The following is a 20,544-nucleotide window of genomic DNA, read 5'->3' as shown; positions in this document are numbered from 1 at the left end:
AAAAAATAATGAAAATATTCAAAATTCATTGTATGAAATTATCAAAGAATTAATAAAATGTTGAAAAATAACATTTAAAAATAATAAGGGCCATAAAAAGATTTAAGCTTTCTAATATTGACTGAGACTTGTTTTAGTGTCTGGAGTATGTGTCACCCTGGTACCATTCTGTGTGCATGGGTACAAATGTCTAGTCTGATGTCACTGGTGGTTTTCTGTACAAAAGCTTTTGTCTGTAATGTCACAAAAGTCCTCCACTTATTATTAATCTTTTATACTGAGAATTATTATTGCCTTTTTGCATTTGAATGACTTTTTCCACTGTACCACCTTAATATCCATATGGAAACTATTTGTCTAGATTTGGAAATAAATCGCTGTCTTTACCAATATAAACAAGCAAAAAAACAAATGCCATTGCTCACGCATTTCTTTTTTTCACAGTGGCACAATCTTTAGGGTTTCAGAAAGATTGGTCTTTGGATTTGCAGTATCAACATTATTTGGGAATTTCCTAAAAAATACAAATTCAGAAAACCACACTAGAAGCAGTAAGTCGGAACATCCCAGAAATTTACACTATAATGAATGCTACCACAGTACAGTATTTCTGATTCTTGGCACTGTTGCCATTTCTGGATGTTTGTAAGAAACACTGTGTTTATTTAATAATCTTTAACTGCATCCCTGGCATTTTACCACTACACCTATAGTAGCTCCCCAGTAGGTTATGATTAAAAAATATCTCCAGGCATTACCCAAAGGTCCTCTGAAGCTATAGCATCTCCCAGGATTGGAGGAGGAGATGCTAGTATATAGCTAGCTTTAACAAGTTGTTTGCTCTACACTCCAATATTTGTCACGGCTTTGGGACAGCTGCTCAGGATCCCTGATTCTGCATTATCCACTCTTAAGAAGGAGATTCATACGCCCCTTCAGTATTCTCAAGGGAATTCCCTACTAATCACCATCATCATGCTATTCTGGATACTTTATGGAGACAATGCTACCATATTTCATCTCACCATTTTTTGACTATACCTCAAACATTTGCGATTCAAGTCAGTTTCTGGACAATAGAACTTAAATCATAAAATGATAAATGGCAAGGACTCAACAATCAAGAAGTCAGATCACAAATAGGTATCAGAGATGTTTCAACTAAACATTCTAACAAGTTTTCTCTAAATAACTTGGCAAAATCAATTCTTAAGGTTTTTTCAGGCAGCTAAAAAAGCCACACTAATACAATTACAATTCACTGAGAAATTATCATGCAATCTAGTTTGAAAGCCAAAATCAGTCATAGCAGGGTAATATTCCATTTAATTATAAAGATTAATTCAACCTTCATTTATTTGTGCATGTGTTTGGTCTTTCCATTTTTCACAGAACACCCAAGATTCAAATGCCATCTGGTAGAATTGCTGCATGGTGTCGGTAACATCGATTAGAGTTGCAGACTTCATCTCAAAGTAAAATTGATGGACAAAGAAAAAGCAAAAAGGTAGAGGTGGAGGTAACAAAAATTTAATTTTAAAACTAAGATATTCCACCAATCTGATGTGACTGTATCTCTCCCCCTCCATTCCTCCCCTGCCATATTACCTATACAAACTGTCCTTAATCACAAGCCTTCCTACCATCTTTTTTGAAACAGGCAAGGATTCAAAGCAATATTTTAAGCAATAGGGTGAATTGTATGAATTATAAATTATGTCCACTGTGGTTTTCAAATTATACTTTATGCCTCTGTTAAATGTTAACCTTAGCCACATGGCAAGACTGAGCACTTTTATTTGATAATTTCATTCAATTTGATGTTCATCTCTTGCTGATTGACTACCTAAGACAAAATAAGGCTTTTAAAGTAGAAAATATCTTTTTTTATTTTACTGAGTGACATTTGGTACAGAGGACCCAAATCAGATTTTCTCTAACATACACAACTGTGTTAGTGATCTAAAGAATTTCTAAAACTAGTGACTCACCTAGGCACCTTTCCATGCAGAAAAAAAATAACCAGTACTCTGGCCACTCTCTCTATAGATTAATTTTGCTGCCCTTGAACATGCCCAAAGGTCTGGTGGATATTTTGTATTTGACTTTGTTCACTAAACAGTATATATACAGAATTTATTTTTGTTAAGTATAGCAAGAATAGAGACAGTTTAATTGAGCTATATACGTTAGAAGTTCATGATTGATTGGTTCCATATGGAAAATGAAAAATGAAATTGAATAGAAAAATGTAGAGGATTGGATGGAGTGCAGTGATAAGGGAAAGGTCATGTAAAAGGGTCATTTGCAAAGATCTCAAAGCCCAACCGGAAGAGTAGAAGTAACATTGTATTATTTTTAAATGTTTGTCTAACTCTCTCTCTCTCTCTCTCTGTCTCTCTCTGTCTCTCTCTCTCTCTCTCTCTCTCTCTCTCTGTGTGTGTGTGTGTGTGTGTGTGTGTGTGTGTGTCTGTGTGTGTGTCTGTGTGTCTGTGTGTCTGTGTCTGTGTATGTATGTCTGTGTGTGTGTGTGTGTCTGTGTGTGTGTGTATGTGTGCTTGTTTGTGTGTATGCCTCATGCCTGTATGTGTGCATGCATACATGCATGCCTGCGTGCCTGTGTGTTTGTGTATGTGTGTATATTTATGATAGATATGTGCAAGTACCTGCAGAATCCAGAAGAGGATGTCAGATGCTTTGAAACTGTAGTTACAGGTAGTTATGAGCCATTCAGTGTGTGTGCTGGGAACTAAATCCATGTCCTCTGGCAGAGCAGCCAGCACTCCTAAACACTGACCATCTCCCTAGCCCCAATTTTGTTATTTTCATAATAACAAAAGTAATGTTCTTCCCTGTTGATCTACTGTAGGAGCTTGAATAAGATGATCCTTCATAGATTCTTCTTTGAATACTTGGTCCCCATTGGTGGAACTGTCTGAGGAAGATTGGGAAGTATGGCTTTCTTGGAGGCGGTATGTCATGCTGGGACAGGCTTTGAAGTTTCAAAAGATTCTTACCATTCCTGGTGTTGAACAGGAACAATTCATATCTCCCCCTCTCTGCTTTCCACTTTGCTGTTTTCAGATCAAGTGACTTCTCTCTGCTATTGCTGCCACCACACCTTTGCTCTGCCATCACGGACTCTAACCCTCTGAAACTGTAAGCCCAATTAAACATTTTCTTTTATAAGCATATACAGGGGGAGGTAATCCCCCTCAGGAACAGTCATAGAGGAGGGGAATAAGGGGAAAATGGGAGGGAGGGAGGAATGGGAGGACACAAGGGATGGGATAACCATTGAGATGTAACAAGAATAAATTAATAATAAAAATTTTTAAAAAATAAGTTGCCTTGTCATTGTGTTTTGTCATAGCAATAGAAAAACAACTAATACACCTACCATGTACCACATAGTGTGCTGAGGGTGTCCTTTCATCATTGAATCTAAATCTTTCTTGTAATCTGCAAGGGAGCAGCATATCATCCTCATGTCATAGCTGATAAGCCAACACGCATAAAGGGGAAAAAAACTCACCTAAGTCACACAGAGACCAAAACAGCTTCTCAACCAAATTGATTTAGCCTTGATCTGACTTCAAAGCCATGTTTTTTTCCAGATATCCACTATGCTTGTGAGGTAGAGAATAATTTTTTATTATATAAATGTTATTAATTTGTATAAATCCAAATTAACTAAATAATATATAAGGCTAGACAATCTCTGCATGCCAAGACAAATATTTTCAGCTAAGACTGAAAAGACTGGGAAGACACATGAAGTAGGGTTTCAAGTAAACTTATTAAACTCTTCATCTCTCTTCTCTAATAATTATGCCATTAAACTTTTGATTCTGGACATAAGTGCATTAATTTTTTAACTCCTAGTATATTAAGACTATGCCAAAAAGATGTTCAACACAAGAAAGGCAATAAAGTAACAAAAAAGGAAAGAGGTAAAAAGCAGAACACTCTACTTCCAGTTTTGGAAGATCAGAATATCTCTTTTGCAGTCAATGTAACACATTAAACTGAATTTGAGCAGCAGAGGGAATGTATTCTAGAGACTGGCCTTCAGGGAGAAAAGTTTGTCAATTTCTCAATATAGGTCCACTGGAAAATACCACCCTGTGAAATGGAGTTTTGCATGGGTACTCTTTGCTCAATGACCTCTAGCCCTTAATGCCCTGTTTCCAAAGTGGAATCACACCTCTCTTTTAGAATCCTAGCACTGTCATAAAGACAAATGGGTGTGAATTTCAGTTTAGAACAAGCAAACCTCAAAACTTTACTACAACCCAGGTCTGACTCTTGTTGAATTTAAAATACAAGAACATATGAGCATCACACAAAATATATTGGGCCTTACAAGACCATAAATGGAACATAGCTCTTCTGAGCTTTGTATTCTTATTCCAGACATAGGTCCATCTAAACTCTGACAAATGGTTGACACTTTATCGACTTATATGAAAACATTATCAGCTGGATATGATGATGCACACCTTTAATCCTAACATTTAGGAGATAAAGACAGGTGTCTGTGAACTCAAGGCCAGTCTGATCTACATAGTGAGTTTCAGGACAGCAAGGGCTATACAGTGAAACTCCATTTCAAGACAGAAAGAGAAAGAAGGAGAGAGCAAAAGAGAGAGACAGAGAGAGAATTAACATATTACCAGCCACATTTCATTTTATACTATCATCCTTATACTACCATCCTAACCATACAGTTTCATATGAATCGCATGGGTCTGGGTATCTGACCACTCTCCACCTCTCCAATAGCCATGCTACCAGGATCAGATTCCCCTCCAGATGAAGGAATTGCATCTGGAGACTGGTCCTGCCTGTGCAGTTCAAGCCTAGTAATTTATTCTGAGACATTTGTGCACCACATTTAAAAACAAGTCTCCAGCTCTTCTTTGATTCATCTCAGCAAAGGCAGCTGAGATGGAGAAATCAAAAAGGCCACTATACTAAAGGCAAACTATCAAGCTGCAGCCAGGAGACACATGAGCTGTTTGTAAACAGAGGCATAAATGTCATCATCAATTATTTATCATTCAACAAAACTACTAAGTAACCTCTTGCAAAATCACTTCATTCTTACATGAGATTCAGCCAATGAAGTGAAGAGGCAAGTTTTGGGTTAAAAACTTGAGACAAGAAGGCTCAATACAAAATTGGCAAGCCATGGCCTACAGGTCAAATTCAGGCTGCTGCCTAGTTCTATAAATCAACTTTTATGACATGCATCCATTTGTCCATATATTACCTACAGCTACTTTAATGCTGCCCAACAGATCTGAGTAGCTGTTACCGAGACTACACTGCTTGCAGAGCTCAAAATATTTGTTTATTTCTTTAGTTGTTTTTGCCCATTTCTGCTAGCCTAAGTCTGTAATGACAATGGACTAGTAGAAGCTTTTTGCTCCTCCTCTTCAGGCTATGGGGAAACTACACTGTTCCTGTTTTCTTTAGATAAAAGAGAAGAAACTCAAATCAGCAACCAATGGTTAGGGAAGACTTGGGAAAGGGCAAATAAGAGACTTCCTCCTTTCTCAGATTTACTTACACCATGTCAAATTTTCTCATTTCAAATGTATTGTCTCTGCTAAGCTTATTTTTGTGAATAATCTTTGCTAGAATTCAGAAATGGCTTAGAACAACACATAGGACCTTATTGGAACACGACTCACGTGATCTATACGAATCACTTTGCCAAACCTTAACTTTCATTCTCAAAGGCTTGGGAGAACAAATCATACTGTTCTATAAACTTGGAAATTAGCTTAATAACCTAACATTGAAACTGAATAAAGAATCTAGTCTGGGGCCCTAAAGGACACAACCACACCACTCTCCTTGGCTTTACTCTGTTCAGGACAGGTTCCTTGAGTTCATTAGCTCTAATCCTTACAAATCATTGCTAGAAGGCTCTCATTCACTTGCCCTATAACTACCAGTGCTGGGAACTCAGGATTACAACAAAAAGCAGCAGGCTAATTCCTCTTTCTAGTTCAGCAAGAACACCTTTTTCCTATGATGACAGGCTTTGTGTACAAAATATAGAGGTGGCCCACAGTCAGTGAGAGTGTGTGTATACTAAAAATAAGCTTTATTTCTTAAGAACTTAAAATGGAAAATTGGATAAATAAGTTATCTACTAAGATGAGGTCAGCCACTAAGGAGTATTCTAGCCCTGGATCCTAAAGCCAGAAGGCCTTTTTTTTAATTGTATGATGGTCATGGGGTCAGAGGATGCCTTCTTTCCTCATCACAACTCAGCAATAATTAGGTTTACTCCAATATTCCAACAATTAATGTATATATTAGTTGAGCAAAATTATAATAAAATAATAATAACAAATTCATTTGATGATCAAAATAACTCAAAGAAACAAAACAAGAAAATAAGAAAGAAATTCCGGGTAAAATGAGCCAAACAGAGAAAAATAAATATTCTATAATCTTCCTTATATATAGACTATAGCAAGGTTGATCTTCTAGAAACACAGAATAGAATGTTTTCTGCTAGAAGCTGAGGAGGAGGTGGGAAAACAGATTTTGATCAGAGGGCCTAAGGGCTCCATTATGTTAGAGGAGTAGATGGTGGACTATATTTTAAAAGTGCTAAAAAGAATAGATTTTGGATGAAGGTAAATACAGGAGAAGGGGAGGAGAGGATAAAGGGGAATAACAGTATAAGTGATCTGATTGGGGAAAATAGGAAAAGAATGACCTCTTTGGGGAGAGGTGAGAGAGGTAAATACAGAAAAAGGAAGGTAAAAGAACAATGTCTTTTATTTGTGACATTAAGATTCTAAGACATTAAGAACAATGTCTTAGAAAGTAAGAAAGAGTCATACTATTAACTATTTATCTTTTTAAAAGTCCTATAATACATTTGTATATAAATATACATATACAGTTTTAATAAATTTTTCTAGACAATGCTCCCTCCAAGAGGCAAAAACTACCTTAAAAACCCCAATACCAGATATGAGAATCCCTCTTTAGAATTTTTGCTCAGAGTTGTCCCAGAGATTCCCAAAACATACATTATATTGCTATTGCCCTTGGCTGCCTCCCAGAAGAAGAAGGTAAGTCCCTATTTCTAAAGACACCACACATTCAGAATAAGAGCCCAGAGATCCATGAGATGGAATTGACATGAATGTCTTCTCCCTAAGAATTATCTTTTATGGCAACATGCAAGCTTCCAAAAGATGAAGGCAATCTGTAGTCCTATCTGGCAGTGTAGTCCTATCTGGCAATGTAGTCCATTCTGGCAAGGACTGGTATGAAAAAATAACCTTAAGGGTACAGTAGTGGTTTGCCTATCTTGGTGGTAACCAACATCTCTCTAATTGGGAAACAAGAGGGAAAACATTCTTGCTACTGGAAACCTAGCCAACTACCCAGGGCTCTTACAACCACAGTTATTGGTGGAGAAACCATAATTGCCATATTCATAAACCACCACAATACCTAACAACAATGTATACATTTGTTCTTATTCTCACAGAGAAGTGTAGTCCACATCCTTCTTCAATTAAACTTTTATTTTTTGCAACATATGAAAGCCATTAAAAAAAACAGAACCAATTAAAATGCAGAACTGTGGCTCGCAGTCCCAATGAATACATCTACAAAGCATTTCCCGCACCCAAAGCTTAGGGAATATTGTGGCAGAGAGGTGGAAAGACTGCAAACATCTGAGGATCCAGAAATTTGTTATGAGATTATATCTCCTAGTAATGTCAGAAGCTGCACTCATAAAGTCTCAGGCAATAGAATTAATTGCCTAAACCTGAGTTGAACAAGGACAACACCAATAGACATGTCAAAGTGATCAGAGGACTTCAACCCTACACAAGGAGCTACATGCGACTGAGGAATGCTGAAAGCAGGAGAAAAAGCATACCAATTGGTTATCCAGTACCAAATGGGAAATCCTGAAAATATTCATACAAGCAACATTATATAAACTGAGTTTAAAATATATATGTATACACATTTACATGCCTACATGTAATAGCAATGAATAAAAAAAAAAGGCCATAATTGTTTTAAAGAAGGAGGTGTAAATGAGAAAGTTTGTAAGGAGGAAAGAGAAGGAAAATAGTCTAATTAAATTATAATCTCAAAAATAAAAGAAAATATGGTTATAAAAGAATATCTAGTTAGTGTTCTCAACTCAAAATCATAAGGTGGTGGGGTACTGTATATGTTAATTAACTTGGTTGATTATACAATGTATATGTAAATCAAAACCACATTATACTCCATATACATATAATTATTTTTCAATTAAAAATAAGTAAAACATTAAAAATTTTTAATGACACTCACTGAGCAACTGCCAAAGGGAGACGGTACACTTTGTTCATAATCCTCTAAAATAATTAAGAAAAGCTGAATACAAAGAAGAGATGGAAAGAATGTAGAATGTAAATAAGTCTTTTCAATGGCAGTACTAACAACTTCTTGTGTGAGCCTCCAAAAAGATGGAGTCTTTTTCAACTTCTTTTGATTAAGAGGTAGCCTTGCCCTTAACTTTGACCAAGAGAATGTATCACAAGAAATAGTCTGAGCTCAGACATTAAGAGGACTCACAGCATATTTATCCTTCTTTCTGCTCCCTTAGTTACCCTATGAAGAAAGGCGGAAGGAACAATGAGACAAGTGTGTGAAGTCACCCTAGTGGACTTCCATCTACAACTGTCATCTGACTTCAGCTACATGACAGACTCAAGGTAAGACCGATAGAAGAGCCACCCAGCTGAGCCCAGCCAACAAACAAATTTGAGAGAGGCAATACAATGTCTGCTCTAAATCATTACATTTTGGCATGGTTGGCTATGCAGCAAACAATAGCCAAGACATAGACAAATGCAATAGTTGAGTTCTTCCCCATTAAGAGATGCTCTATTCCTTTTCATCATTGACTAACTCATAGCCAAAATACCAACTTTTTTGTAATAAGAAATTAATCCTTCCATAAATACACTTCTTGCAAAAAATGGCTATCATCCATTTGAAACATTAAGAATGACAGTATTAGAGTAGAAATATAATATATATATATATATAATGTGTGTAAAGAATAATCTTAAATTTGAATTCTATACCAATGTATCTAAAATTAAACTTATGCAGCCTACCTCAAAGAAGATGATGACCATCAAAGAACCTCCTTATGAAAACAGCTTCAAATGTGGCAAACAAGCCACCAGGGAAAATGTCCTCATTTCTACCACAGACAGAATTCTGCCTAAAAATGTGCAAGCTTGGATTCAGGCAGAGTCCATGGCTAAACTCTGCCAAGACAGGGTAAGCAAGTCCTCAATAGTTCCTGCCTCACAAATATGTCTGTCAGATATATTGGGCCAGAAGGCTGAAGATGATGCTCCAATGTTATAGAGAGTTTGGGGTGACTGATCAGGTAACAAACTATCTCTGTCATCTTCTCATTTGGAAAGCTACTAACCTGCACTCCCAGCATATTCAGGTAATCAATTTTATTCCTTCTCAAGTCTATGATGTGGTTGAAGAGCAGATAGTTTCATTTTACAATGAAGCTTAGTTGTTTAGAGGTTAAGATATTTTTAGGTCTAGATAGATGTTTTACGTTGATAATGATGAGATATGATAGATATTGATTTACATTCAGAATTTCAGGCTCACCAAGATAGAAAAGATGTTTTCTTCAAGGCTGTCATATACAAATAGCCAAAACACTAAGAATGTAACATTTACATAATTTCTGATTGTTTCATGATTCTTCTTGCTGTAGGTAGTTTGTTATATATATGTGTAATAGTATAAATGTATATGTAAAACATGTTTAATTAAAAAAAAAAAAAAAGAAGCCGGGCAGTGGGGGCACACAACTTTAATCCCAGCACTCGGGAGGCAGAGGCAGGTGGATCGCTGTGAGTTAGAGGACAGCCTGGTCTACAAAGTGAGTCCAGGACAGCCAAGGCTACACAGAGAAACCTTGTCTCAAAAAAAAATTAAATAGTCAATGTGAAATCTATTTTAGCAAAGTTGTCAGTGCCCTTGTCCAAATAGTTTAATTATGTCATTTCTTCCTGTCGTGTTTTTTTGTGACCTTTCCGATTATAAATCTTGACTTCTGGCCTAAGTCCCTTCATTCATTCTTTTGCTATCAGGCTGTTTCCTCCTTTCATATATGAGTTTCTGTCAGAAATGGATTTGCTGTCACACCCTCAGTCTGACTTTACCCAGCTATGCTGGAGTCTAGAAAATGACAACTCAGAAGATGGGTTAAATACAATTTCTCTCTCTTCATCCATTTTCCACTATCTGCCTGCCTGGCCCTTGGGTTATTAATGGAACTGACATTCCTGTACAACTGACTGAGCACGACCAGCAGCCAGATAACAAGGGAGCAGCTGACAGTGGCAGGCACAGCCCTAGAGATAGCAGATAAGCAGATGCATCGTGGGCTATTAGTTTCATTCTGGGCTAAAAGGAAGGAACACCACAAAATCTAAACTCAAGACATTTCTAATGACTCTTTTCCCATGAAATTAAAACCCAAAACATCAAAACTGATTCCTTTTAGTAAACCCAACAAAACTCAACATGTATTTTTAAATTCTCACATACTTAACTTGAATGTGGACCAATACAAGTTTTAAATCAAACCTGTCCTGCCATGTGAATAAAAATCATAAACTTTTACATAATTCTGAAAAAGTCCCCTCTGCTTTGAATCTCTAAAATTATACCTAAGGCAATTGTATCATTTCTCAAATCTCTCAAAGTCAAATGAGCCTCAGTCCAAAATAATCTCCAACATACACTAAAAACTAAATGCTTTCAAAGTACATATTTAAACTTTTGGTACTTGCTTATCTGGTACTAAAATTCTTAAGTCTTTATTAGTCCATGTTTTGTTCTTTTTTTAGATTTTTCTCTTTTTAAACTTTGTATTGGTTATTTGTGAATTTCACATCATGCTCCACAATCCCTGTCACGCCTCCCTCCACCCTTGCAACCTACCCCTCAACAGAGAAAAAGTATCTCATGTGGAAGCTGTAGTGTGTCACAGTGTGTCCCGCAGTATATCCCTTTGTCCATTCTGATGAGTCATTGGTCTCGTAAGAGACCTCCAATTCCTGCTACTCTATCGATACTGGAACCTCACTAGGAACCACTCAGAAATCTTGTTGCCCTGTGCCATGGCAATCCTGTAATTTGGATCTACAGGGCCAGCCTTTTCATGCACTCCAGAAGTTTCTTTATGAGGTAGATATTGGGGTGGGCAAATCCAAAGCTCTGGATCTGGGCTTGAGAGTTATCTGAGCTGGTCAGCCCCCTGGCTCCCCCACTCTCATGCCATCAGCTCTACCATGTTGCTGTGGCAACGTGCAGGACCTGTTCTCTCAAGTGTTGCAGCCAGTGAGGGACATGGCCTGTTCTCCCATTCACATGAGGGGTCAGCTCTCCCACCCTGCCATAGATTTCAAGGGATGAAGGAGGGGAGGAGGGCATCTCTCACTCATCAATGCCACAGCCTAACAGACAAGAGGTAGGGTCAGCTCTATCACATTCATGCCATCAGAGCTGGTTCGCCCACAACCCTCACATCCATGGTCAGCTCTACTATGCTGCCCAGGTGAGGTGCAGAGCCTGTTCTCCTGAGTGCTGCAGCAAGTGAGGGGCAGGACCAGCTCTCCTGCTGTCATAGCACCATTGGAGCCAACTCTCTCACCCTCTGCCAGTGGTGTGGGGCAAGGTGGGAGGAGAGTATCTCTCCCTCAACCACAGGAGATGTGTGGTAGGTCCAGGTCTCCTATGTACATATTCATGGGAGCAAGCTCACCTGCAACTCCCAGATGCAATTTGTGGGGCTCCTCTCCTGAGTACTACACTAGCTAAGAGCAAGGTCATCTCTCCTGTTTTCATGTCCCCAGGGCCAGATCTCCCAAGATGCCCAGGTGAGGGGTAGGGTCAGCTTTGCACAGCCTTCAGACAGTAACATGCCCCTGGGTGGCAGCCCTGATCAAGGATATCCACTTGGCCTTTGGTTGTAACAGGCTCCAGGGTCATGGACCCAAATGTGACCCTGACCGGCAGCACAGGCTAGGACTCACTCCACCATGGTCCTAAATGGCATCACTGGCTACTCACATCAGGCTGTTCCTCACTACCCTTGAGTCTCCAGTTCTGCCTCTATTCCTTGTGTCCACATCCTTCCATTTCTCTTTCTCTTCCATTTCTCCACCTCTTACTTGCTCCTCTTAGTGGCACCTGGAGTCGCTGAGTGCCTGGAGTCATCTCAGGAGTGATCTTGGGAAAGCTATGCCCCACTAGTGCATTATGGCACAGGGCAGGGTCATCTTGGGCATGGTCTCCCCGACCCCCAAGGCCTTTGCAGAGCGCAACTGGTGATCATCTCAGGCAAATTCCCTGTCTGGGCCCCACGGCAAAGGTCTGTGGTCCTTTAGGGCTTGTTCCTTACCCAGCCCAACTGAGGGGCCCCATGCGAGGGTCATCTGTCTTGGGATCACTTCCACCTAGGGCCCTCAGTCCCAGCCAGGGTTCTTCTAGTCTCCAGCTTGTTCCACGTCCTGGAAGCTAACAGGTCTTATGTGACACTGGACTAGTGGCCTTCTTAGGCTAGCTCCCTGTCTGAGCTCCCTGGTGCTCACTTTTTTCAGGGAATGTTAGGCTACTAATCATTCAGATAGTCATAGGTGAGAACAGAGTGTAGACATAGCCTTTCTTCTCTCTGCCACCTACTAACATACATGTGATACTGCAGCCATACCTGCAATGCTTCTAGGGGTAGGTCATGTTTCATCCTTTAATAGTATCATTGCTCCACATATTTCAACATTGCAAATTAATTCACTACAATTTTGTTGTTGTTTTCCCTGCGGTGGTGATGAAACCCAAAGTCTTATACAGGCTGGGTAAGTATTCTAGTACTGAGACAGGCTTCAAGGCTAACACTAACATTGTTTGTTTGTTTGTTTGAATATGTGGCATGGACACATACTAATTAACTTATTTATATTTTTGTGTGCCTGTGTTTTGTGGGGTATGCATGTATGTATGTGGGAGAAAGTTCATGCACATGTGTAGGTGAGTGTTTATGCCCGTGTGTACACATGTGGAGGCCAGAGGAGGATGTTGGAAGTCTTCTTCTATTACTTTCTGCCATATTACTTTGACAGAATCTTTCATTAAATCAGATTCAGCTAGGCTAGATAATCAGTGAGGTACCTGGCTCTGTCTGTCTCCACCCCACGATGCTGGGGTTACAGGCATATGCAAGCATGCCTATAGCCATACAGCTTTTGCACGGGTGCTTGAGATCTGAACTCAGGTCCTCATGCATGCACAACAAATTCAGTTGCCCACTGAGCTACCTCCTCAGCCCCTTATTTATATTCTTTCTTAAAAGATGCATTTTTTTTAGTATTTGCATGCCTGGTACAGAAGAATGTCAGAAGAAGCTGCGAGAACCCCTGGAGCAAAAGTTACAGACAATTGTAAGCTGTCATATGAATGCTGGAAACTGAACCTGGCTCTTCTGCAAAAGCAACAAATGCTCTTAATCTCTAAAGCATCTCTCCAGTCCCCTTTATTTTTATTGGTAACAGTCAGTGTTAAGAATGTAACATTACAGCCAGACAAGCTACACACCTTTCATCCCAGCACACAGGAGGCAGAGGCAGGCAGATCTCTGTGAGTTCAAGGCCACCCTGGTCTACAAAGAGAGTCTAGGATAGCTAGGGCTATTATACAGAGAAAGTCTGTCTCAAAAGAAAGAAAGAAAGAAAGAAAGAAAGAAAGAAAGAAAGAAAGAAAGAAAGAAAGAAAAGAAAGAAAGAAAGAAAGGAAGGAAGGAATACAAAAAGAAGAAAAATGCAATATGTGAATTTTCAAAATCCATTGACTATGTGTGCACACTGACATGATAATACCTTTTTACAAAAAGGTAGTTCAAATCACTTATCAATTTGTTTTGCAAATTTCCTTATTAACGGAATTCTGTATTTCAAGTTAGAATGGAACTTTCACCACCACCACCACCAAAAGTCAACATATTGCTTATTACCAATGAATTGATTAAGACACTGATGTAATAGAAGTATAATAGTAAGAAGGATATCTTGCCATACCAGGAAACAAAGATACAGTCTAAAATATTTGGGGTCATATCAAAATTCCCTAAAGGAAGAGTCAATGTGAACTTCAAGTAGAACTGTAATAAATTTAAGCATATCAAATACATTTTAAAAATCACTGGGTTTATAATCATGCTTGGGGGAAAATGCTTTGATACCTCTGGAGGCTTCCAGGGCACAACTTGTAAAAATTAATTACGGAAAAGACAGACCTTCATGCAACTTTTCCTGTATAAACTGTATTTCAGGCTAATCAAGTGATTAGCAAAGGGGGAAAAATCTTTTTAGAGAAATATTCTAGCTAACAAATGCAGAATGATAGAGTTTGAAAGTCTAGTAATACCATCAATGCCCACTAAAATAACTATTGGTGATTTTCAACCACCGCTGTCCATTTGTTGTTCTACATAAGTTTAGAAAATGGTGATGCCTTGACCTGGGAGATGGTTCAGTTGGTTATATACTTGTTACACAAATATGAGGAGTCAAGTTTGGATGCTCAGAACTCATGTAAAAGCCAGGCATGGTGATACATGCCTGTAATCCCAGCACTAGGATGGATAAAGACAGAAGGTTACTAGGAGCTCACTGACCAGCCAGTCTAGTCAAATTGGTGAGTTCCAGCTTCAATGGAATACAGTGATTTTTTTTTTTAAAAGATGGAAGACTATTAAGGAAAGTACTCAGTATTGCTCTGATAGATAGTTAGATAGATAGATAGATAGATAGATAGATAGATAGATAGATAGATGCATAGAAACATAGATAGATGCGATGCCTGTATCTTTCTCCCAGATACCTTGATGGAGTATAGATGCTAAAAATATAGTAACAATCAAAGGAAAAAAATATCAATTTGAGGGGCAGACATGAAAAGGGTTAGAGGGAGATATTGGAAGGAGGAAAGTGAATTAATTAAATTTTAACTGAAATGTATAAAGCAGGTTATTCTAATGGCCTAGTCAAGAAATAGAAGCACCATATAAGGAACAGAGTTGATAAGAAAATTAAAATGAAAGGATTAGGCTGACAAGTTCCAAACCCATAGACTGATTTTGAGATAGAAGTTAAGACAACATGGCATCATCAGTGCTGTCCATAAAGTCTTCCTGTTAAAAAAAAATGAACTTCAATCTAATCAGAGCTTACTATTTACTTACAATTTATAGAAAACCCAAAATATGGAAGAACATTTTACAAGAAACTAAGATTGTTAAAAAAAAAAAAAAAAGTCCGCTAAGTAACCTAATTTCTTAAGAAAATTACTTTCATTTGTAAGGGTGAGGATAGACAGTGCTTTTAAAACTTTTAAGGTTTTAAAAGATGTGCCTATTAATTACATTATGTGGACTCTGGATACTGATTTGTACCAATCGTTTAAAAACTAGTCAAATATTTTTATGATAATCACAGAAAACTGCAAACAGACAGTTCACTAACTAATGAGGAATTATTGCTAATACTATTGCATATAGTATTGGAATTATGGTTAATTTTCAAAAGTTCCATAACTGTTGGATATACATATTTAAATACAGTAAAAATTATATGTATGTCGTCATGATGGAATTAACTTTAAAATTTACAATCATAAAAATAGATGAAGCTAGAGTATCAAAATATTACCAACTGTTGAGTCTCAGTGATAAGGACATACAAGTTTTTATGAACATTTTTGTGTGGTATATTTAACTGTTCATTAAAATAATACATATACAAAGAATGAAAACTTAGAAACATTTGTCTTTCCTTTGAGTTTCCATTTAGGTACCAGAATGAAATATTGGAAAGTACTAAATAGAGAGTAAATGCATAAGAGCAAAGCATTGTTAAATGTATCACAATTCCTCACAGGGAAAGGTAGAAAATGCAGGTGATAGCTTGAGGAGTTGGGCAGAAGCATTACCAGCTGGACTAAAAATCTTTTGGGTAATGTACTAGATAGCTCCTAACACAAAACCTACCACAGAGTATTTCTCCAAAAAATATTTTTAGCACTAGTGATGGAATTCATGATCTCATGCATGCTGGGCAAGCATTCTACCACTAAGCTATGTTCAGAGCCATTATTTACTTTGAGACAGAGCCTTACTATATATCCCAGAATGGCCTTGAACTTGCCATACTCCTAAGTAGCTCTGATTGCATACATGAGCCAGCAGGCCTGGCTATGAGCATTTTTTTGTTTAGTAAATGGACATGTAAGGGAGTACCTAAAAGCATGAGTAAATGGGTTGATTTCAATTACATTTTGTGATCATACCCATTGTAACCCAAAAAGTGATTATAACCAAAAATGCATATTTGGAAAATTATCAATGATATATAAATGGAACTTATAGTTGATACACTGAGTGATAAATTTGAGATTTTTAAAGATAAGATTCTAAAACTAATTCTGGGACTAGGAGTGATTGTGCATGCCTGTGGAGATAGAGGAAAGAAGATCAAGAATTCAGGGGCAGCCCTGCTACATAGCAAGTTCAAGTCCAACATGCTCTACAGACCAAAAATAAAAATTCTAGGATTAAAGCAATGTGAAAAGTATGCTTATTATCAAATAATAGTAGGTATTCAACTATAGCTCACTACAGAGACATTTTTAACTAATATATACAAATACTAACAGACTCTAGACTTTTATATGATACTCTTTGGTAAAGATTATATCATAATAGGAAAATACAATATAAATGTTAGGAAAACTGGATCAAATTTACTTATACAACCTTGTTCAAGAAACTCTTTTAAAGTATGCATAGAGGGAAAAGTCAGAGTAATATATCAAGACATTAGCAGTAGTTATGTTTGTGTAATGACACAGCAATGATTTTATTTATTGTTCTGTACTTCACTTTTGGTATTTTCTTTAATTAGAATAAATTTCTATTGGGTAGATCAGAGTAGGGGGTTCAATGTTTACTACTTGTATTGTCCTTGGTTAGTGCAATAGTTTAAGCAGACACCCCGGGGCCCCGATCCACCCATCACAATATTCTTCTTGTAGGTTTCTAAGACCCTCTGGGTCTTTCTATTTCCCCTTCTCCTACACATGAACTCTGGTGCCCCATATTTGATCACCTCCCCTTTGGTGGGGAGGCCTGGTGGCACTCAAAGAAAGAATAGGCAGGCTATCAAGATGAGACTTGATAGCCTATGACCATATAGTGGGAGAGGAGGTCCCCCTCGGTCATATACCTAGGGGAGGGGAATAGGATGAAAGTGGGAGGGAAGGAGGAATGGGGGGATACAAGTGATGGGATAACAATTGAGTTGTAATTTGAATAAATTAATTAAATAAAAACATTTTTCTCAAAAAGAATACATTTCTATAATTAATATAATAAACATGAAGATTTGGGAATTATTTTAAAAGCTAGAGCTATGAACAAAAAACTAAATAGATTTTATTAAGAATAAAATATAATATTTTGTGAGAAGGGATTTTTTTAATGCCAAATATAGGAGCAACAAAGCTTAACAATAGTTCCTGTGAGGTTTTTTTTTAAAGACCAAGAAATCAACTGACTGCAAATTTGCTATAAGCCAACACTGACATGCATGGCTGGAAGAAAAAGATAGCCATAATATCAACTTCAGCTTCCTTAATATAATTTGCATACAAAAAACAAAGGTGGCAATAATATCCCCATTGTGCTGGATGAGTTGGATTCTATATAGAATTATTGTGTTTAGCCTTGAACCTGAGCTTTAAAAAAAAAAAAGTGTTGAAAACTGGCACATAGCCAGTGACATGAGGCGTGAGAAATTGGCTTGCACTCTGGCTACATTAGAATCACCTGGAGGGCTTACTGCACCGTAGAGGCCTGCATCCTTTCCCAGAGTTTCACTCCATAAATCTGATGTGGGACTAGGAGTCTGGTTTTCTAGCTAGTGTCTGGATAATACCAATGCCACTGTTTGAAGACCATGCTTAGAGATGTACTTCTATTAGGATAAACGGGCTCTGGAAAGCCAAACTTCCAGGAATGGAGCCCCAACCTTTCCAGCAACCAGCTCAATGACTATAGACAAACATGCTCCCCTTCTCTTGACTTCACATTCTGTATCTATGTAAAGAAAGAATTGTACCTTCCCTGTGGTGGTTCTTTGACATCGATGTGATATTCATAAAACCTTTTGACTCTACAGGTTGGCATATAATAATGTCAACTTTATATGCGAAACAGAAATTTTGTTTTATCTGCATTAAAAAATACTGCTGAAACTTTAGAAATTAGGAGAGCTTCTGTGTGGAAATCCTCAGCTTCTTAGTTCCTAAACACCAAAATGTGGAATCAAGGGGCAGAAGAGATCAACAAGAAGCCTTTAGATCTTTATCTAGAACATTCAGCAGATTGAGTGTCATGGACTAGGTGTCCTGAGTGGGTTGTAGTGTCCCAACATGCTGAGGTACTTAACTGTGACAGACGATAGAAAGAGGGCCCTGCACAGTGTAAAGAACTCCATAAACATCTAGTTCTATTAACTCAGCCTTGGTGGAAGGAAATTGCCACTTGTGATCACCCTGAATTCCATCAACATTGCATCATCTGAGGACTCATCACAAATGCTGGTTCCCAGCATCACTTTAGACCCACTGAACCAGATTCTCTGGTGGGAGGTTTGGTATTTGTTCCAATGGGCACTCCTGAATGGTATTGACTCACACTCAGGTATGAGAGGTTAAATGACCTAGCCTTGTGCAACCTTTGACACAACACTGTTATCTATGATATTCAATTGAAAACCACACAATTGCATTACAATTTCCCTCTGTCCCTCCTTCCTCATCCTCCCATGATGTTTTAAATAAATTTATGATTTTTTTTGTTGCCTTATGTTCGTAGCTACCCTTGACCACAGATTGGTTGGCCATGCCTGAAAGCACCCTGAAACAGCATTTCCATGAGGCGCCGGAGTATAATCACTCCCATAAGCTATCACACAGAATATATCAAACTTCTACTTACACTACATATATATACATTTGCATACATACATATATACATACATACATACACATCACACAAAGATAATTGTGGAGGAAGCTAGAGAAAAATGACTCAACTATTAAGAGTACTTGTTGCTCTTGAAGGGACCCGGTCTCAGTTTTCAGCATCCACATGCTGGCTCATAACCACCATAACATTAATTCCAGAAGAAAAGATGCCCTCTCCTGACTTCTGGGGGCACTAGGCAAGCATATGGTACACATGCACTCATACAGGCAAACATTCATATGCATAAAACAAAATCGTTTGCTTTTGACTCATTTTTTTTTCTCAGAGAGAAAACATGAAGTTGGGTAGATAGGGAGATGAAGAGAAGTTGGGAGAAGTTGGGGAGGGGATGAATATGATCAAAATATATTGTATGAAAAAGTGTAACAAAAAATAAATAAACTTTTAAGAAAGCAAATAATAGATTTGTTCAAAAATCAGAAAATCTAAAATCCTAAGCAACTACCTCCTTTTTTTTTTTGTTTTGTTTTGTTTTTCTTTTTTTTTTTTTTTTATTAATTTATTCTTGTTACATCTCAATGTTTATCCCATCCCTTGTATCCTCCCATTCCTCCCCCCCCCCATTTTCCCATTATTCCCCTCCCCTATGACTGTTCCTGAGGGGGATTACGTCCCCCTATATATTCTCATAGGGTATCAAGTCTCTTCTTGGCTACTTGCTGTCCTTCCTCTGAGTGCTACCAGGTCTCCCCCTCCAGGGGACATGGTCAAATGTGAGGCACCAGAGTACATGAGAAAGTCGTATCACACTCTCCACTCAACTGTGGAGAATATTCTGACCATTGGCTAGATCTGGGTAGGGGTTTAAAGTCTACCGCCTGTATTGTCCTTGGCTGGTGCCTTAGTTTGAGCGGGACCCCTGGGCCCAAATCTGCCTATCATATTGTTCTACTTGTAGATTTCTAGGACCCTCTGGATCCTTTTATTTTGCTGTTCTCCCATGCGTCTCTCATTTAGAGTCCCAATAGGATGCCTTCCCCTCTGTCCCAGTTTCCTGGTAAGTGAAGGCTTTTGTGGGACATGCCCCCTTGCATACCAAAGTCTACAATCTTTGTAACTAACCTCTGAGCCAGGTACTGCTCTCACACTTTACAGATGTGAAAAGATGGGAGAGACTAAACAATTTCCAGAAGGTCACATAGCTCCTCGTGGGCAAAAATTGACTTAGAATACAGTCAGCCATGCATAAACCTAACCTCCATACTGCCCTTCCCATGGACAGCTGTGTACTAAAGAGACATAAGGAAGGCAAACACCATGTTGGCCTATATGTCTGGGAGACAAAAGCTGGAAATACATAGACAGGGATGGATAGAGAGAGGCTGCAAGCTCATCATGGTGAGTACTAG

General features: G+C 38.2%; 1 protein-coding gene and 1 non-coding gene across 2 annotated transcripts in view; both read right to left on the bottom strand.

Annotated features, from left to right (window-relative positions):
* Phex (phosphate regulating endopeptidase X-linked) overlaps nucleotides 1–20,544 on the bottom strand; it is a 208,194-nt gene that overhangs the window by 90,125 nt on the left and 97,525 nt on the right. The gene's annotated exons all lie outside the window — the stretch shown is intronic.
* On the bottom strand, nucleotides 12,698–12,827 carry LOC127186061 (small nucleolar RNA SNORA17). The gene has a single exon (XR_007830313.1). It is a non-coding gene; the product is annotated as a small nucleolar RNA SNORA17 (small nucleolar RNA).

Source organism: Acomys russatus, chromosome X (genome assembly GCF_903995435.1).
Source record: "Acomys russatus chromosome X, mAcoRus1.1, whole genome shotgun sequence".
Lineage (NCBI taxonomy): Eukaryota > Metazoa > Chordata > Mammalia > Rodentia > Muridae > Acomys > Acomys russatus.
This window is presented reverse-complemented; position numbering and strand designations above follow the sequence as displayed.